The 18,517-nt window shown below is 36.6% G+C and overlaps 1 protein-coding gene across 3 annotated transcripts in view; it reads left to right on the forward strand.

The window, feature by feature from the left end:
• The window catches only part of tiam1b (TIAM Rac1 associated GEF 1b), a 106,760-nt gene that overhangs the window by 19,191 nt on the left and 69,052 nt on the right, over positions 1-18,517 (forward strand). The window contains exon 2 of one of the 3 annotated variants that reach the window (XM_056238577.1): positions 1,786-1,841. The exons of 1 other annotated variant lie outside the window; for it this stretch is intronic. The gene's annotated coding sequence lies outside the window, so the exon portion shown is untranslated. Of the gene's footprint in view, positions 1-1,785; positions 1,842-8,340; positions 8,530-18,517 lie in introns of those variants that run through there. One more of the 3 variants, XM_056238578.1, reaches the window with a different exon arrangement.

Here is an 18,517-nt window from a genome sequence, read left to right on the forward strand (position 1 = left end):
CACATTTGATGGACGCTTTACTATCCCATAAGGCCACGGGAGAGGATTTATGAATGGCAGTGAAGCGATGCAACTGATGCTGGTTGAACACGTGACAGTAACAACATGGCGGATGTAATACATTCGAACTTCATTTTTACTACCCATTTCATAGAAGATACTTTTTTAACGGTCGCAAAGTAAATTCAAATTCAAATGTAGTACCTACTTAGACATTATGAGCTTTCGGACCATGTCCTAACCAGACGCGATGCGACAACGAGGCGCAGGCAAAAATCACAACCAATCAGAAGAGCATGTGGGCGGAGTTAAGCGTGCTGCACTCGCAACAAAAGGGAAAAGAACATAAAATACATACCGAGTGACTGAAACAGTCTTTGTCATACAATTCACATTGAGTTGACAGTTTAGTTTGCCTTTAGTTTGCTTTTAAGATCTGAGGTGAACTATCCATTGTCGCTTTCAGTACTGCTAGAAAGGCCACTAAAATTATATTGAAACTCACGTTAGACGCTTTTAACATTAAATAAAACACATAACAGTAGCTTAGATAATCATTGTCAAATTTTGTATATGTCGTTGTTCCAGCCATGACGTAGCAAAAATAGAAACTGTTTCTAAAATAGAATCATCACGTGTCGGCGTTGCGGCTGGTTAGGACAAAAACTATGAAAAGACACCTTTTATTTTGTGTCCCGGCGACACGTTGTAAGGCTGATTTCCTGCACAAGAAACATTCTCAATATTGAAATCAGTTGTGTTAGTTAATATTTTTTGTGGAAACCGTGATCATTTTTTCAGGATTCTTTGATTAATAGAAAGTTAAAAAGTATTTATTTGATTTGATTTGTAACATTAAAATGTCTTTACTGTCACTTTTGGTAGATTTAATGCATCCTTGCTGAACAGAATAGTATAATGCTGATTCAGACTACGCGATTTTAGCCGATTTTGGCACGATCCATTTGACGTAGGTTGTCGTGGGCATTTGTAAACATCAAGGGGCGTCGGTACGCAAGAATCGATCATTTTATCTCGTATAATGTGTCATAGTGAACGACAGCCGAAGCCGTATCTGTGATGCTTCACAACGTAACGATGGAAAGGCTAGCCTAGCATGCTTGATTTTTTTCGGTCTTCCACGACAGTTTCCGTAACATCTGTAACACTGACCAATAGGAGAACAGAAGCTCTTCCGTACACAGCTTTCAAACATGCTGAAACGAAAGAGAGATGATAGTATTGGTGCAATACGGAAAGATTCATGGAGCTTTGGCAGTACTCCTGCCATTATGATGTTTCCTCGAGGGACTATGACACAGTGAAAAAAGATGAACATTAGCAGAGGTGTTTTTAGCAACCCGGTGAGTCGGCTACTTTTATTTTTACTACTGGCTAAAAATAAAAAAACTATATTTTACCTCAAGTTCTCTTTGGAGGATTCCATGTCCTCTTCGTGCAATCTAGGACTGTGTCCACTGTAAGGTTTAGGGCTTTTCTGAAGACAAGACATCCAGTGCAAAACACGCAGCTTCATTAGCCATTGTTTGTTTCACGTTTGTTTGTTCAGTCGACAGTTCCGCCTTCTCGATGACATCACACACCTCGTACACACCTGACTTTTTTTATCAATGACATAATAGGATAGAATATAGGAGTCAAATTAGCATAATATGACTACGTGACTATCGTAACAGACACAAATATTGTGTAGTCTGAACCTGGAATTAATTTCATTCATAAAAAATCTTTCGAATAGTAGAACAAATCTAATATTTTCCACAGATCCTCTGCAGTACTTTCATGGACCCGGCTGTATTATGGTTGACTATTGACTACAGGTACTTTTAACGTTCTCTTACTTTATTTTACCAGTTTTAAATTGACAGATATAGCAGAAAGTGATAAGAACTGTTTGGGAAAAGTCACAGACTGGACTCAAACCTGCTGTGCCATGCCACAGCTCAAACTGTTTATTAATAATTAACTATTGCTTTTATTCATAGCCAGAGTTAGGGTATGCTAAGTGTTGAATTTTGGCACTTTCCACACCAATTATTTAACAGGCATTAATAGCTGTGTTTCCATCCACCTATTTTCATGCATATTTTAGGATATCACATAAAAAATGCTGAATGGAAAGATGCACACTTCCAAAAAATGTGCATAAAAAAAAGGTATGTGTTTAATTGAGCCGGATACTTTTTTTATCCAATATAAAGTACATGTGCATAAACTATGATGGAAACCGAATAAATCCCTCGATGCGCAAAAAAAAGACTTTTCCCCAACAGTGGATGTGATTGGATCAATCGCATCACAGCATCTCAAATGTTGGTTTGATTATTCTGAAACGTCTGAGCCAAAGTCTGTCATCAGAATGATTTGGTTTAATTCCCTCACAGAAACGTTTCACATGTTTGTGTTCCCAAACATCCGCATCCGAGCACAAGATAACATGACAGCGTTTGTTGCGTTTCATCCACGCGTTTTGAGACGTGAGACAGTTATGATGTGGGGAAAAAGAGCCACAGTTTCTTCCCCAGTTGCAGCAACTTCCATTTTTATTTCCGATATTGTGCACCAGTTTTCAAGGAAGTGATGATATTGTTCTCTTAAACCCATGGGATGGAAACACTGCTTTACTCCCAAATGTTTAAGGGATATTCCAATACTGTTCATAAGTTAAATTTGTAAAATTGTATGGAAACATATAGATTATAATTACTCGGAATTGTTCAACAAAGCAAATATTTCAAATCGTTTGGAATCATAATTTTCATCTGATGGTTGATAAAAAAAATGTGCCTTCGTAGAATGGCGCCATGAACTTATCACAGGATTACTAGACATATAAATCATAAAAACCAAACAAACACATGTGGTCACATGAGTGCTGCAGTATTTCTCATCTGTCATGTTTTACAATCAGACAAAAATGTGATTCCCAAGTCGCATCATGTTTCTGTGTACGTTTATGCAAAGCCAGGCCATTGTTTTCAGTGTTATGAATATGTATTGCCTTCAAGCGTGATTCCAAAGAGCTGTGAGCAAATTTGGAGTGCATTTCCTTGCAGCTGGCGTGTCAACGATTTTAAATGAAAATCCCAGTTAGGCTGCTAGCTTTAGCGTTCGGCTTAAGCCTCTCTCTTGGGTCATTGTTGAAATATCGTGGATTCATGAGCAGCAGACGCTGGAGAACGGGTTGAGATGTAAAACAGCTTCTCTGCGGGAACAGTGATGTTTTTTTTGTGTCTCTGATGGGGATGCTTCATTGAATTCCTCTGTGGCGGACTTAATAAAGGCTGATGCAAACATGACAGACGGGGAGGGTAAATTCCCTGACCGTAATAGAAAGCGACACATGTCGTCTCAGTTTGAAGGAGGACATCGTGTTTGCTTCTCCTTTTTTATCGTGGTTTGCTGATATTAGGAGTGATTAGCTGATCTGTTTGGTTTGTTAAAGGGTTAGTTCACCCAAAAATGAAAATTCTGTCAGTAATTACTCACCCTCATGTTATTCCAACCCCGTAAGACCTTCGTTCATCTTCGGAACACGAATTAAGATATTTTTTATGAAATCTGACAGCTGGATCACTCCTCCATACTAGTCCATAGGCTTCTTCAGGGATTGAACTTGCCGGCCTCGAAAAGTTATTAAAGACATCGTTAAAATAGTCCAAGTGACTACAGTGGCTCAATCTTAAGTTTATCAAGCGACGAGAATACTTTTTGTGCACAAAAACAAACAAAAATAACGACTTTATTTCAACTATTCATGTCCATCTCTTTGGGCCTCTAGTCAGTTAACGTAGTGTGATTCCGTAGAGCTATTGGCCGACGCTGGTCATGTGCGTGATGCGTGTGACTTACAACAACAGAAGCTTACGCTATTACACTAGTGAACTGACTCGAGGCCCAAGGAGATGGACATGAATAGTTGAAATAAAGTCGTTATTTTTGTTTGTTTTTGCGCACAAAAAGTATTCTCGTCGCTTGATAAACTTAAGATTGAGCCACTGTAGTCACTTGGACTATTTTAACAATGTCTTTAATAACTTTTTGAGGCCGGCAAGTTCAATCCCTTAAGAAGCCTATGGAGGAGTGATCCAGCTCTCAGATTTCATCAAAAATATCTTAATTCGTGTTCCGAAGATGAACGAAGGTCTTACGGGGTTCGAACAACATGAGGGTGAGTAATTACTGACAGAATTTTCATTTTTGGGTGAACTAACCCTTTAAGCTCTAGCAATCATATGAAAGAGCATTTAGCATAACGGTGCTCAATTTCATAATATAGCTATTGTTAACATTTCATTTCACATTCAAATTTCTGTGTAAGACATTTTTACATTATTTATTATATTACATATTTAAGCGCACTCAAACAATCGATTTACCTTGCTGATCTGTTTGGTTTGTTAAAGGGTTAGTTCACCCCAAAATGAAAATTCTGTCAGTAATTACTCACCCTCATGTTGTTCCAACTCCGTAAGACCTTCGTTCATCTTCGGAACACAAATTAAGATATTTTTGATTAAATCTGAGAGCTGGATCACTCCTGGCCGGACCAAAAGTTATGAAAGACATCGTTAAAATAGTCCAAGTGATTAAAGTGGCTCAACAGAATGAGAACATGGATCCATCATGCCTTGTTACCACTGTGCAGGCTGGTGGTGGTGGTGTAATGGTGTGGGGGATGTTTTCTTGGCACACTTTAGACCCCTTAGTGCCAATTGGGCATCGTTTAAATGCCACGGCCTACCTGAGCATTGTTTCTGACCATGTCCATCCCTTTATGGCCACCATGTACCCATCCTCTGATGGCTACTTCCAGCAGGATAATGCACCATGTCACAAAGCTCGAATCATTTCAAATTGGTTTCTTGAACATGACAATGAGTTCACTGTACTAAAATGGCCCCCACAGTCACCAGATCTCAACCCAATAGAGCATCTTTGGGATGTGGTGGAACGGGAGCTTCGTGCCCTGGATGTGCATCCTACAAATCTCCATCAACTGCAAGATGCTATCCTATCAATATGGGCCAACATTTCTAAAGAATGCTTTCAGCACCTTGTTGAATCAATGCCACGTAGAATTAAGGCAGTTCTGAAGGCGAAAGGAGGTCAAACACAGTATTAGTATGGTGTTCCTAATAATCCTTTAGGTGAGTGTAAATGTTTTTATTGCCACTTAATGCATCCTTGCTGAATTAAAAACATGATTATTATTATTTTAACAGTAGTGTAGTGTAGCTATGTATGAAATATTGGTTTCCCAAATGAGAGGTTAGTTATAAAGTGTCATGGGTGTCAATCATAAATATCAGTATGATATCAGAAATATTTTACTGCAGAATGCCATGATTGACCAATCGGAATCAAGTATTCCAAAGAGATGTTGTTTATCACTGTTTTATAGTAATGTAAATTGTCAAATAGTGTGTTATTTATGGCTTCAGCATGCTAATCACTTCACAGTTTTGATATGACAGAATCATTAAGCAGAATATCTCCTTCAGCAATGAGACTTTCTCTCCGTCACACATGGAATTGGGGTCAGTTTCAATTCTGATACTATAAAAATGATTATTTCACATATATCCCAACATTACCATATTAAAATGGCCCGAGGATCTGAAGTATCATGAATACATATCTCCTTTATAGTGGATCACCGAATCCCATATTGAACCATTTGATGCTGAATATGAGAGGATGCAGCTGATATTTTATCATCATGCGGCCGGTCTGCGGCTTCACCCGAACACTGTTCCTGTTCCTCCTTTCATGTCACGTCTGTCTCCATCCTCAGAAAAACAACACTGACTCGTCTTGTTAAAGCTGATGTGTCTTTTCTGCTCGTTGAACATCGAAAAACATACACTCATGATATCCTGTGAAACACAATATTTGGAAATGTAGGGTAGGGCTTGATTTTATCCTTCAGGATTTGATTTGATCGTGAAAAGTGTGCCGTGATTATTATTACTGCTTATTTTTTGTTTGCAACTGCAAGTTGTTTGAAAGGTTAAAGTTGTTGACAGTTAGGTGAAAGTTATTTATCTATTTAAATATAAATATTACATTTAAAAAAATGTAAACTATATTTTAGTATTAGTTTTTTTTTATTTAATGTTAATTGTTTTTATTATTTTTTTGTTAAGTCGGATTATTAAATGTTTTTAAATGTTAAATTAATAATTTATATTTTTAGTTAATTATGGAATTAAAACTTTTACATTATTTTTCATTTAATGTTATGTAATTATTCATTTTTATTTGTTTTTATTTTTTAATAATTATAACATGATTTGTAATATTAATATTTACTCTTATTTTTTTATTTAATATTATTTAGTAAATAAATCACAGTTTTTACAAAACCTTTTTAGGGCCAGACAAACATGTCTTGGTCCGATTTTACTAAATTTTAAGATTTTAAAAAATACTAAATTATGTTTTGCATGACAAAATGGAACATATTCATAGATTTATTGCATTGTGACATTATTTTAATGAAAGTTAAGCACATATTTCCCCTGTATTCTCATTACCATAATGCACAAAGCAAAAATTATATATTAGTATTTTTTTTTAATTTAGAGTTAATGTAATTTTTAAATGTTTGTTTTCAATTAACTATTTAATTAAAACTTTTACATTTATTTTCATTTAGTATTAATTATGCCGTTATAATTTTTTTAATATATAATTTGTACATGATGGTTAATATTTATACTTTTTTTATTTCATATTATTTAGTAAATAAGTTACAGTAAGGATGCAAAAGACTATATTTCTTTCTTCCTTCCTTCCTTCTTGCTCCTCCTTGTTTCTCTCTCTCTCTGTGTTTTAGTTGGGAGCAAGTATCCAGCTGTGGAGTTTGTCCAGATTAGGGGTCATAACCTTGGCTGGCGTTGTTAGTCACTTGATATGCCGTCAGACTAACCGCAATGTTGTGGTTCTTATTTTAGTCAGTTTAATCACAATTGTCTAGACGGGCTGTTGCGCTTCTGAGCTGCGCACAGTCCAGTTCATCTGTGTGAGCCGCTCTGTCGCAGGGTTATATCAGTCTCTGCACCGTCTCAATCTGGCCCCGGGCGTCTGCGCTGCTGTGTATGCAAAGCAGATCACATGATCACTTCTCCCAAACACTGTGGCCACTGCCTGGCGTCCCAGAATACCTACACAAGGTAGGTGTGTGCGTGCGTCCGTGTGTGTGTGTGTGTTGAAAATGAATTGGGCTAGGGTCGTCATCATTGACGTCTGTGTCTCTCTCCTCCTACAGCTCTGGTGCTATGACAACAACTCTGCTGCCTTCCCACCAATCACACCTCTATCTTCACACAGACATAAGCATGCTGTTCTGTCCAAATATTTAAGAGTTAACCTCTTCTGTTGGGTATTGTTGTGGCATATAATAGATGTTTTTTTTGTGGATGCCAAGACTAAGATGTAATTGGGTCATGAGGGGTGAATTTTGCAAAACCTTTTTAGGGCCAGACACATGTCTGGATCATATTTTTCCCCCAAAATCAAAAGAAAAAAAGACTAAATTATATTTTGCATGATGAAACATAGATTTATTGCATTGTGACAGTATTTTAATGACAGTTAAGCACATATACCCCCCTCCTGTGTTCTCATTACCATAATGCAATACAAATATAATTCTCATTACTTTTATGTGAAAGCAAAAAGTATGTGTTATTTTAAATATTTATGCATCATGGTAGAATTTGTTGCATTTATTGAATTTATAAATAATGCTGATTAAAATAATAAATAAAAAAAATCAGTGTATTTCAGGAATCTATTGACGATAACAGAAATTACAGAAAAATCCTCAAAAATAAAATGTCCAAGACTTATGATAGTAATATGAAGATGTTTAATAAAAATATCATCATGCTTCTAAAGTAAGTATTATAATCCTTTTTTTTTTCTTTTGATTTTGAGATTAAATGCATCCTAGACGTGATTTATTTAAAAAAAAGAAATTGGGTGTGGGATGCACTTTATTTTGCAGACTTTATTCCAGCAGGAGAAGTTGGCAGAAGTAGCCCGTAGGTGGGCGGAGCTCTGTGGTAAAGGTGTGAGAAGTGGGCGGAGCTCTGCGGTAAAGGTGTGAGAAGTGGGCGGGGTCTGTTTTAGTGAGAGGCGGGTTTGAATTCTTGTGTAAATTCGATGCTCTCCGCAGGGTCATACCAGAGCCGTTCAGACAGACCAAAAGGAGCAGAACCACACACATTCCTGCTCCCAATCTCACAGTGATCCCGAGACAGACGGAAAGGGGGAAGGGGAAGGAGTTAAAGGGAGTGTGGGAGAGGAGGGGAGTAGAAGAGGGGTGGGGGGATCGTTGAACGGACACAGACCCCCATCACAAGCTGTTTCAGTTCCCGTCCACTCACGTGGGAGTCAGTATGTTGTGGAGTTTGAGACGGAATGTGGACGGCGCTGCAGGAAACATGAGATTTTAGAAAGGACGTGTGTCATTGGGTCACAGGATCGCCCCCTGGGAAGGTAAGACGTTCGAGCGCTTGTCGAGGTGTGGCGGTGGTTTGTAGGTTTGTGTGATGCTTTTCAGAGCAGCTTCAGAGAGTCTCGATGTCTGTTGAGAGGCAGAGAAAGCAGATGAAAAGGATTTCCCACATCTGAACGGCGCTGTCTGCACGTCTGACTGTCTGTCTCTGTTTGGCTTGCTCTGTCTGAACATTCAAAGAAGCTTATTGACATGGTAAACAAGGGTTTGCATCTGAGAAACGGTAATAACCATTACCATGTTTACATGTTGGTGGTTGTATACTGAACACGTGTCTTATTGACTTTTGACGTGCAAAGTATATTCCCCTTTTTATAAGTTTAGACTTGTTCTTCTCTGGGTTTCATGTTGCCTAGTCAAATTATTCCTGTTGGAATTTCAGATGTTATTTGTAGCCAATCCTAAAAAATCCTAAAGCTAAAATCTTTTTTGTAAGGTTTTAAATTTGATTATTTTTATGGATTAGTAGTGTTTTTTTCAAGTGCAAAATACGTTTAAAATTCCTTATCCAGTAATTGGGAATAACTGGGAAGTCTGTTGAGTCCTGTTGGATAATCTGTAGTCTTTATCAGAACTCTTCTGGTATTTTATTGGAATAATGTCTTTTTTTACTTGAGTTAAAAGGAGTTTTAAACCCCTGTTAAATACCTTGTGATGCTTTACATGGACATTTGATCCCATTGGAAACCTATAGTCCTATTATGAACTTAAGATCTACTTGTTTTGCTGGAACCCTGTGTTGAAATTCCCATTAGGATCCAGATCATGGCTGAAATTGCAGTTGGATTTGTTTGACTATATGTGTCACATTTGGATTGAAACTCTTTGTTTGCAAAATAGGTTTTATTTTAGCACTGGTAAAGTTGCTTGTCTTTATAATGCTGCTTTTCCAATTGCCCAAATCTAAACTGTTGCATATCAATGGATATATCCTGAAAGAACAAAGATGATTTAAAAGATTGTTATTGTCTTCCACCTGTGGTCTTAGATGCTAATTGAGCTGGTAGTTAATGACAGAAGATCAACACGCAAACGCAGTCTTTCTGCCGGTGTCAGACGCTGTAAATAGACCGTGTGTGTGTCGTTACAATGACAAAGCTCCTGCGCTGCTGCTATTGTGTGGCCGTGTGAGGAAGATGATGAATTGCAAATGTGCGAGTCGGTCAGAGTCAAGGAGAATCCCCTCTGAGCGTGTCCTGGTGTGAAGGACTTTAGACAGGCCTGAATTCATTCTCTGAGCCCCTGTGAATGGCCTGAGAAAAGGAAAGGCAGAAAGACAGGAGGAATCTCTCATCTGCCGGCATACAGATGGAAATGAATCAGGCAGGACAGGAGGTCAGCGCTAGTGGAACCAGCTGGGAAGTCTTGCATCATACATATGGAGAGGGAGTTCATGTGAATATCATAAAAAAACTTAAAAGCTGAGTCACAAGCAAGGTCGCATATTAACAGGGCCGAAGTGGCCAAAATGCATTCGATGTTTAACGTCTGGAGGTGAAAAGGCCCTCTCTTAGCCAATTCTTGTTCATATAGAAGAGGCTTTGTCACATTATTTTAACTTCAGTTATTTTTTGAAAGTCAATTTCTGCACTCTTTGAAGAAAAAATTCCATATAGAACTCTAAAGAGTTCTGTCAAGTGCCTCATATATAGAACCTTTTAGGGGGTTTATAGATTTAGTTTTACTTCATTTTGTTTAATTCATTTGGTTTGGCAACACTTTACAATAAGGTTAATTAGTTAACTTTAAATAGCATGAACTAATAATAAACTGCACTTCTACAGCATTTATTAATCTTTGTTCATGTTAATTTCAACATTTACTAATATTTTATTACAATCTTGTTAACATTAGTTAATGCACTGTGAACAAACAATGGACAGCTTTATTTTTATTAACTAACATTAACAAAAATGAACAAATACAGTAACAAATGTATAGCCAATGGGTACACTCTAAACAACGCTGGGTTGTTTTAACCCAAATTTGGGTCAAATATGGACAAACCCAAATGTTGGGTTAAAAATATAATTTAAAATTTTAACCCAACTTCAAGTTTCACTTTCAACTGTAATTTTTTTAATTACATTTTTAACCCAACATTTGGGTTTGTCCATATGTGACCCAAATTTGGGTTGAAACAACCCAGCATTTTTTAGAGTGTAGTTCATGTTAGTTAATACATTAACCAATGTTAACTAATGAGCCTTATTGTAAAGTGTTGCCCATTGTTTTAATGAAACAGCTCATATTATGCAATTATTTAAGACATTTCTCCTTATATAGAACATTTTTGGCAATAATGGTTCTTTAACATTGAGCCAAGAACGTACACTCTAAAATGCTAAAATGCTGGGTTGTTTCAACCCATGTTTGGGTCAAATATGACAAACCCAACCATTGGTTTATATTTTTTAATTATATTTTAATTCCAACGGTTGGGTTTGTCCATATTTGACCCAAACATGGATTGAAACAACCCAGCATTTGTTAGGGTTCTATTGAACCCCTGTTCACAGCTGGTGTTAAGATGCGTTTTGGTCGATCGGATCACAAGTGGACGACGGTAAATACAGGTGTAAACGGGGTCTAAAATGTTTTGAGCTTGTCCACTTTCCACCACTTCCAGAGGTAGTTGAAAACACATTCGACTGGATTGCTTTCATGTGGTCGATTGAGTTCACACAGCCTAATGCATAACGTTATGGGAAGTGCGCTAGCAGACGGGATTTAAACTTTGTCGGCTGAAGACTGCTATAAATTATAACACATTTTACTTTTGTTTTGATTGGCGATCAATAATTGTATAGATTTGATTGTATATTTAACTAATACTAGTTCACGTTTTTTTAATGAATTGATTCACTTGAAGTGTTTTACATAGATTATCAGAATGTGTGTGCTGTTATTTGATTAGACAGGAAGTATGCCTTTTGAAATCCAAAAATACTTCCTCAAAATAAGTTTCTGGGGCAAATATTCCTGAATTAAAGCAGAAGTATTTGACCAGCTTTGAGGAACTAATACCTTGTTTTTACCAGAGTGCAGTTCTATTTCCATAATCTCCAACAATCTAGTCAACAAAGGTTTAATTGTTATTTAGTTTGCGCACGAGTGGAGATCTAAACAGGTTTAATTCCAACCCAAGGTTTTTCTTCCCTTGAAAGTAATTGATTAAAACCGTTTCCATCTTTACTCGAGGGACACACTGACTTTGATAATTAAAAATGAGGCTAGAACGTGATTTTCATAAATACAGATCACTTTCATTGTGCTTTGATGTGGTCATTGCCGCTGGGTTGTGTTTCCTGTACTCAGGGTTGTTCATTAACTCTCCTGGATTGGTTTTGGGGGATACAGGGATTCAGACCATCGTAAGCATGGGATAGTACCTCATCCTGCACTTATGCATTGTTTTCCAAACAGATCCTTCAGAGTTTTATGACTTACAGGCCATAGCAGGAATGCTTGCTTGTCAACAGGATTGAGTGATGTGTGATTGTATGGCGAGTGATAGTAGTATTTAGACATGGGGAATCCCTTTTATCTGTGCGAGTCTCAACTCTCATGTCAAGACGCCCGTTTAGTTCTCTTCCATGACCTAGTTAGCTGCTTTTTGGGCAGCATCCTGATCTAAAGCAAACCTTGCAAGTGACCGATTTTAAACACGTGTTGCACAAAGAGAGACTTGACTACAATTTATTCAAATGGAGTTTAATATATATTTTTTTAATATATATATATATATATATATATATATTATGCTTTAGAATTACTTTTTTTTTTAATTCATGAAATGGATTTATTATTTTTATAAATATACTTTTGGATATTTCTATTCAAATTAGAAATTAGAAAATGTATTAGTTGATAAAATATATTCATAACTTTTTATAACTATGCTAGCACTTTATTCCAATAGTTTATTTCATTATTTATAATTTTATTTAATGTTTTAACATGTATTGTTTGTTTTATGAATAGCAATTTAAAATTAATTAGTCCAGTTTCCAATACTGTTTATTATTTTATTATTTATAATTTCATTTCAAACATTTTATATATAAATAAATAGTTTTTTTATAATAAATGGAAATATAAAATGTATTAATTAGTCGCTGTTTTTGTAGCTACACTAGAGTTGTTTACTTAATTATTCTTTTTTAATAATTGTATTTGTGTTTTATATTTGCTTAAATAAATGTATTATTTTTTGCTATAAATACAAATGTGAAATTGATTTATTAGTAGTTAGTATTAATTTAGTTATATAAAATATTAGTATTAATTTTCTACTAGTTTACAACACTGGAGACTTGACTAACTTGACTTTATTGTTTATATTTTTATTTAATAAACTAATATGTGCATATTTATGAATTCACTTTTATTGTAATAAAGAAATATGAAATTAATTTATTAATGAATACTTTATAGCACAGAATGAAATAATTATTTATAGTTGGCAATTATCTTACTTCATTTGCCATATTGGATGATTGGTCTTTTTTTTTTAATGAGATTATTAGTTTGCCTTCTCCACAAAGTATGCATATGATGATCTGGCTATATCTCTCATTTTGATGGTGCACGTATGATGCTTTAAAGATATGGTTTCCTCTTAATGTGGCCTATAATTCAGTTTACCCAGAATGCATCACATACACCATTCATACCTGTTCCGCCCTCCGTTTTGATGAGTGATTTAATAGAAGGGTTATTATCTCTGGGCTTGAAGGCAGCTGTTTTAAAGCGGCCCTTTATGATGTCTAACCCCAGGACGGGTGGTTATGGTAGACAGGCCTGTGCACACGGTCAGTTCGTTCTTGATGTTCCCGCTCGGAGAGAGAGAAACAGGGGCCGTCATTGTGCTGGAGTCGGGTGGAAATGAAAAGCCTGTGATCGGAGCTCGGAGCGAGTAAACTCATTTCAACGCAGCTTTGTGTAGTCATGTGTGTCTGAATCCTGTCTGGTTACGCTCGGCTACACGCGCAGGAGGGGAGACCCCGGGGTTCCACATAGGGAAAAACATGAGATAATGCGAAGGAGAGATTTTCTGGAAACTGGATTTTGTTCATCTGTTCTCAGGTAATCACAGGAACACATGCCGTCGCCTGTCTTTCCCAAACTATTTCTCTCAGCTGGAAGGCTTTGTCCTCGATTTGTCCTTGAACGTGTTTGAGAAAGTTTCGCTGGTTTGGATTTAGTGTGTTGGATTTCTGTACGTGTGCTAATGAGAAAATGAGAAAGATCGAAGCAAAAAACCTCTGTAAACACAATCGATCATATGTTTAAATTATGTTTAAACGCACTGCACATTGCAAACACCGTTTCCTGAGAAGCCCCATTGTGAAGCCTTGTTTAAGCTCGACACGTTCAGTTTGGTGTGAACCAATGCAGACGTGCGCGTGTCACTTCACATGTTTATACTTCACACGCGCTCCAGAAACAACAGGTGGCAGTGCAGAAAACATCATCTGAACCAACGGAGACGGCAGTGAGGGCTCGTGCGCTGAAGTTTACATTTGTAAATTATGTTACTTTTGCCAGACACATATATGGAGACATATTGAATTAAAGTAGGTTGACTCGTGCTTATAGGTTAATTACTCCTCCTTTCTCAGTCTGCCAGACTTTATCTAGTACACTCTAAAAAATGCTGGGTTGTTTCAACCCATGTTTGGGTCAAATATGGACAAACCCAACCATTGGATTAAAATAAAATAAAAATCGAAACCAACAGTTTGGTTTGTTCATATTTGACCCAAACATGGGTTGAAACAACCCAGCATTTTTTAAAGTGTAATTAGTTTTACTAATGTCAATAGTCTCATGGTTTTGCCAAGTGTCATGGTGATACCATTGCTGTGCCATTAGACTTATAGTAATTTAACACAGAGGCTCATTTCATGTGTAAACATGTAGCAGAGAGCCGTTTAAGCTTTTACAGTCATTATTGTTTATGCTAATAGACACAAGGTGTTGTTTTTACATGCTGGTTGTCTTAAAGGTCAATCACGTGACCTCACTCTTCCTCTGTGCATGAGATGAACTTTATCTTCGGTTGGTTTCTTCTTAAAGGCGCAAGTCAAAAGCGTGGACTGGTTGGTTCAACCTTTAGTATGTTGGAAGGTGGATTTGTGTGCTTTACTGAATATAGAAGCAGGGTTATTATTGTTAACTAAAACTGAAACATTTTATTTCAGCTAGTTGCCAAAGCAACATTTATCATTTTCATTTAGTTTAACTTGATGAAAAAAAAAAAGAAAAGAAATTAAAATTAATACAAAAAGCAATAAAAATGACACAATTACTAAAACTTTCAAATGAAAATGAAAACAATACAAAAATAAATGTTGAAGTTCTGAAATAGTAACATTTAAAAAAACGTTTCCGAAAAAAGTTCCATGAACGACGTATAAATATAGCGTTGTTTTGAAAACCTTATTAAAGACCAGATCACTTTAAACGAACATTCTATGGATGTTACTGAAAGAACATTTGTTCGGAACTTTGAGAGACTCTGAGAACGTTCCCTGTTGTACTTCTGAAATTCTTTCCTTCAGGCTTGTTTTCGGGGGTCTCAGGTATGACCCCTCCCTCCTCCCATCCCCCATCCGCACAACCCTTCCACCTATTGAAGCCCGGGGGCAGGGATCGTCACCAAATGTCCCTGAGGAGGTGCTAGGACACGCACGTCGCTCACGGGCTTCAAAGCCGCTAGATTAGGACAGGATGCTGCAGAGGAACTCAGGAAATACAGGGGCGTCAAACTGAAATATATGACCAATTAATGTGGTTATGCAGAGATTACTGTGAAATTAGCGTTCGAAAGGGTCACTCTGATATAATGTTGATGATTGTTTTGCTACTGCATTTAGTTTACATTAATGTCAGTTATGTTTTTATTGTTTACAGAACTCTCAAGCAATGGTGTGCGTTTGGAGTGGGACTATCTAGTCCATTATACTATTTTAGTATTATTTATATACTATTATAGTATTTATTTTCACATTTTAGTTTTATTTAAAGGTTTGTAATTTTGTAATTTTTATTATTTTTATTTATATTTATATACCGGTACTTTTTTATTTTTTAATTAATTCTAAAATAAATTTGAGTTTTAGTAATTGTAACTTATTTATTTATTATGTTTTAAGTTTGCATCTAATATATATATATAAATAACTATGAATGGACAGTGTTTGAACTTATTGAGCCATTATTTCGCATGGTGGCACTGAAATTATGAGTTGTCTAAAACAACACGAATATCACACTGTTTATGGCATTTTTAATACAAACAACTAAATAATCCACTATTATGGTTCTTTTTTTGCGGAATATTTTATAGAGTTTTTTGGTAACACTAGTTTAGGGTCCAATTCTCGCTATTAACTTTGCCTATTAGCATGCATATAACTAGGATATTGACTGTTTATTAGTACTTATTTATTAATGCCTTATTCTGCATGACAATATTCTACATCCTTAATCTACCCAATACCTAAACTTAACAACTACCTTACGAACTATTAATAAGCAGTAATTAGGTGTTAATTGAGGCAAAAGTCATAGTTAATAGTGAGAATTGGACCCTAAACTAAAGTGTGACCAGTTTTTTTTTTTTTTACTTTTTCAGTTTGTTTATTCCAAGCAGAAGCATTACAGCCATTATTGCTAGAACAGAAAGAACTAATTTGGTTGTCTCTCAGGTTTTCTGTGTCTGGATATTGAGTCGACCTGTCACTCGAGGGGATCCTCTGAAAGACCTGTCAATCATTCATCACACCACAGTGACCTCCCTGCACAGTTTTGCCAGAGGCACATACTTTAAAATCATAAAATGTTCTTATATTTCTGAACCTCATTACACTGGCTGTTTGTTTTATGTTGCATTCGGTGTCTCTTTCAGGCAGATGGTAAATCTGTGCTGTTTTCATTATCGCTGCAATGCCCCTCCTGGCGTTTCTCAATTAAACCTTCTAAACTAATTCAGCAAGTGAAACAGACACCAAAACAGCATTAAAGCTAATGAGGAATGATAGAAAATTATAGAAATGCCTAAAATTTCCCTCTTTGTGATGCAAAATTGGGAACTTGGGAAATTTGGGGGGGGGGGAAACATCAGCAGCTGAAGACATAGAAACTTGCTTGAAGACTTCCGTACAGTTTCATAGAAATATATTTGGGAGAGCTGAAGCTGTGAATGTCCATTTAAACGCACACTCATATTGCTCAATCTGTTCTCCAGGTGCATTGTGGGTAATACCAGAATGGCTTGTTTTCTCCACGCTCTTAAAAACGTCTCATAAAAGAGGATCACCCCTGGAGTGTGTCAGAAAAACATCACGCTTGTCCTGGCTCTTAAATAGCAGTTGTTTCCATTTCAGGTTTTTTCAGGGAGCTACAGGTTGGATATGGATATCATATATATATATATATATATATATATATATATATATATATATATATATATATATATATATATAGAGTATACATAAAGCAATATATACTATATATAGTAAATCGCAGCTGCGTAATTATTTATATCGTTAGAAAATGTAATCTGCATTGAAAAAACAGTGTAAATGTAAATATGTGTAAAGATGAATGTATATATTATATACAACTTTATCTGCATACATACAATGCACATGTAATGTAATATATACTATATAGCAAATCTTAACTGAAGACTCATACTATTTTTACTATACTAAACTCATACAGCATATAGTATATATTATCTATAGTAACTATATTACTGCCCAGCTCTAATCTGCTAAATGCAAGTGTAAGGCAAGATATTGAGATATTATAAACACTAACATCAGAAACGTGATTAGCACTATACAAATAAATTTGACTTGACTTAAAGCTACAGTCTGCATTATTCAGCAAAAAGGTCCATTGTCAATAGCGTAGTAATGCATGAAGCTCTATTGGTCAATGTGGTCAACATGAGAGACGAACTCAAACATGAGCGAATTCTGCATGAGAACGTTTTTTTGCATGAAACTCTAGATTGCGGATTCCTATTGAAATGACATGAATTTGACTAAGCAAGGGTAAATTTGACTGCAATCCACTGGACTAGTCAAGACAAACAAGATCATCTCTGGGAGTGATCAATTCAGGTTCATTTTACGCTGTTTATCCGTTTTGAATTTGGTGTTGGAGTTGCTGTCTTAAATAATCCAGTGTGCTAGTCATTGTTGTACCTCTATAAAGTGCTGTGAATTAATTACCCAGCACGAACATCAGAAACGGGCCCTCGCTGATTCTCTTGGCAGGAAACATTCCTTGTTTTCCACCCTGCAGCTCCTGATGAAGTTTAGGGTTTATTTCCAGCTGCCTCTGAGCGTTCTCAAGCTCCCACGCTGAGAAACGCACGTCAGGTTGAGCTTTGGGGCAGAAAGTGCTTTGTCCCCCCCCCCTGTTTCTTCCCTAAAGCTGATCGTCTTGACTGGGCATCTCTGAGGCCGCTCTCCTCCTGTCTCGACAGGTCATGGTATGTGTCTAATGTGTGCTCAGGGGACTCTAATAACAAAGGACAGTAAAATACACCTGTCACATTTTTTGGGAGATCTGCAGGTAAACACACGGGTTCCTGGATGGCGTGATGGAGCCCATGGGCGTGTTTGTTTGCACACCTCTATGGATCGGGATTCGGGATGACAGGCACTCATTCCAGGATGTTTACGGCTGTCAGTTATTTCCCTGACGTCACGACTGGATTTGATAAACAGCTCTGTCTTGATGCCACACTGTTTTTTGTCTCTGCCAGGGATCATATCTGCTAAAGCAGGTCTTTATTCACACGCAGAGAGGATATTTCACACCGGAGCTCATCTCAATAACTGTAACTGATAGAACAAACATGCTTTGAATATAAATGTGTGCTGGGTTTGCATTTGAGTTTGCTGCTGTCTTCAACTTGTTTTTGGTGGCATATTAATGAGAAGA

Source organism: Rhinichthys klamathensis, unplaced genomic scaffold (assembly GCF_029890125.1).
Source record: "Rhinichthys klamathensis goyatoka isolate OS25496 unplaced genomic scaffold, OSU_Roscu_1.1 h1tg000527l_1, whole genome shotgun sequence".
Taxonomy (NCBI): domain Eukaryota; kingdom Metazoa; phylum Chordata; class Actinopteri; order Cypriniformes; family Leuciscidae; genus Rhinichthys; species Rhinichthys klamathensis.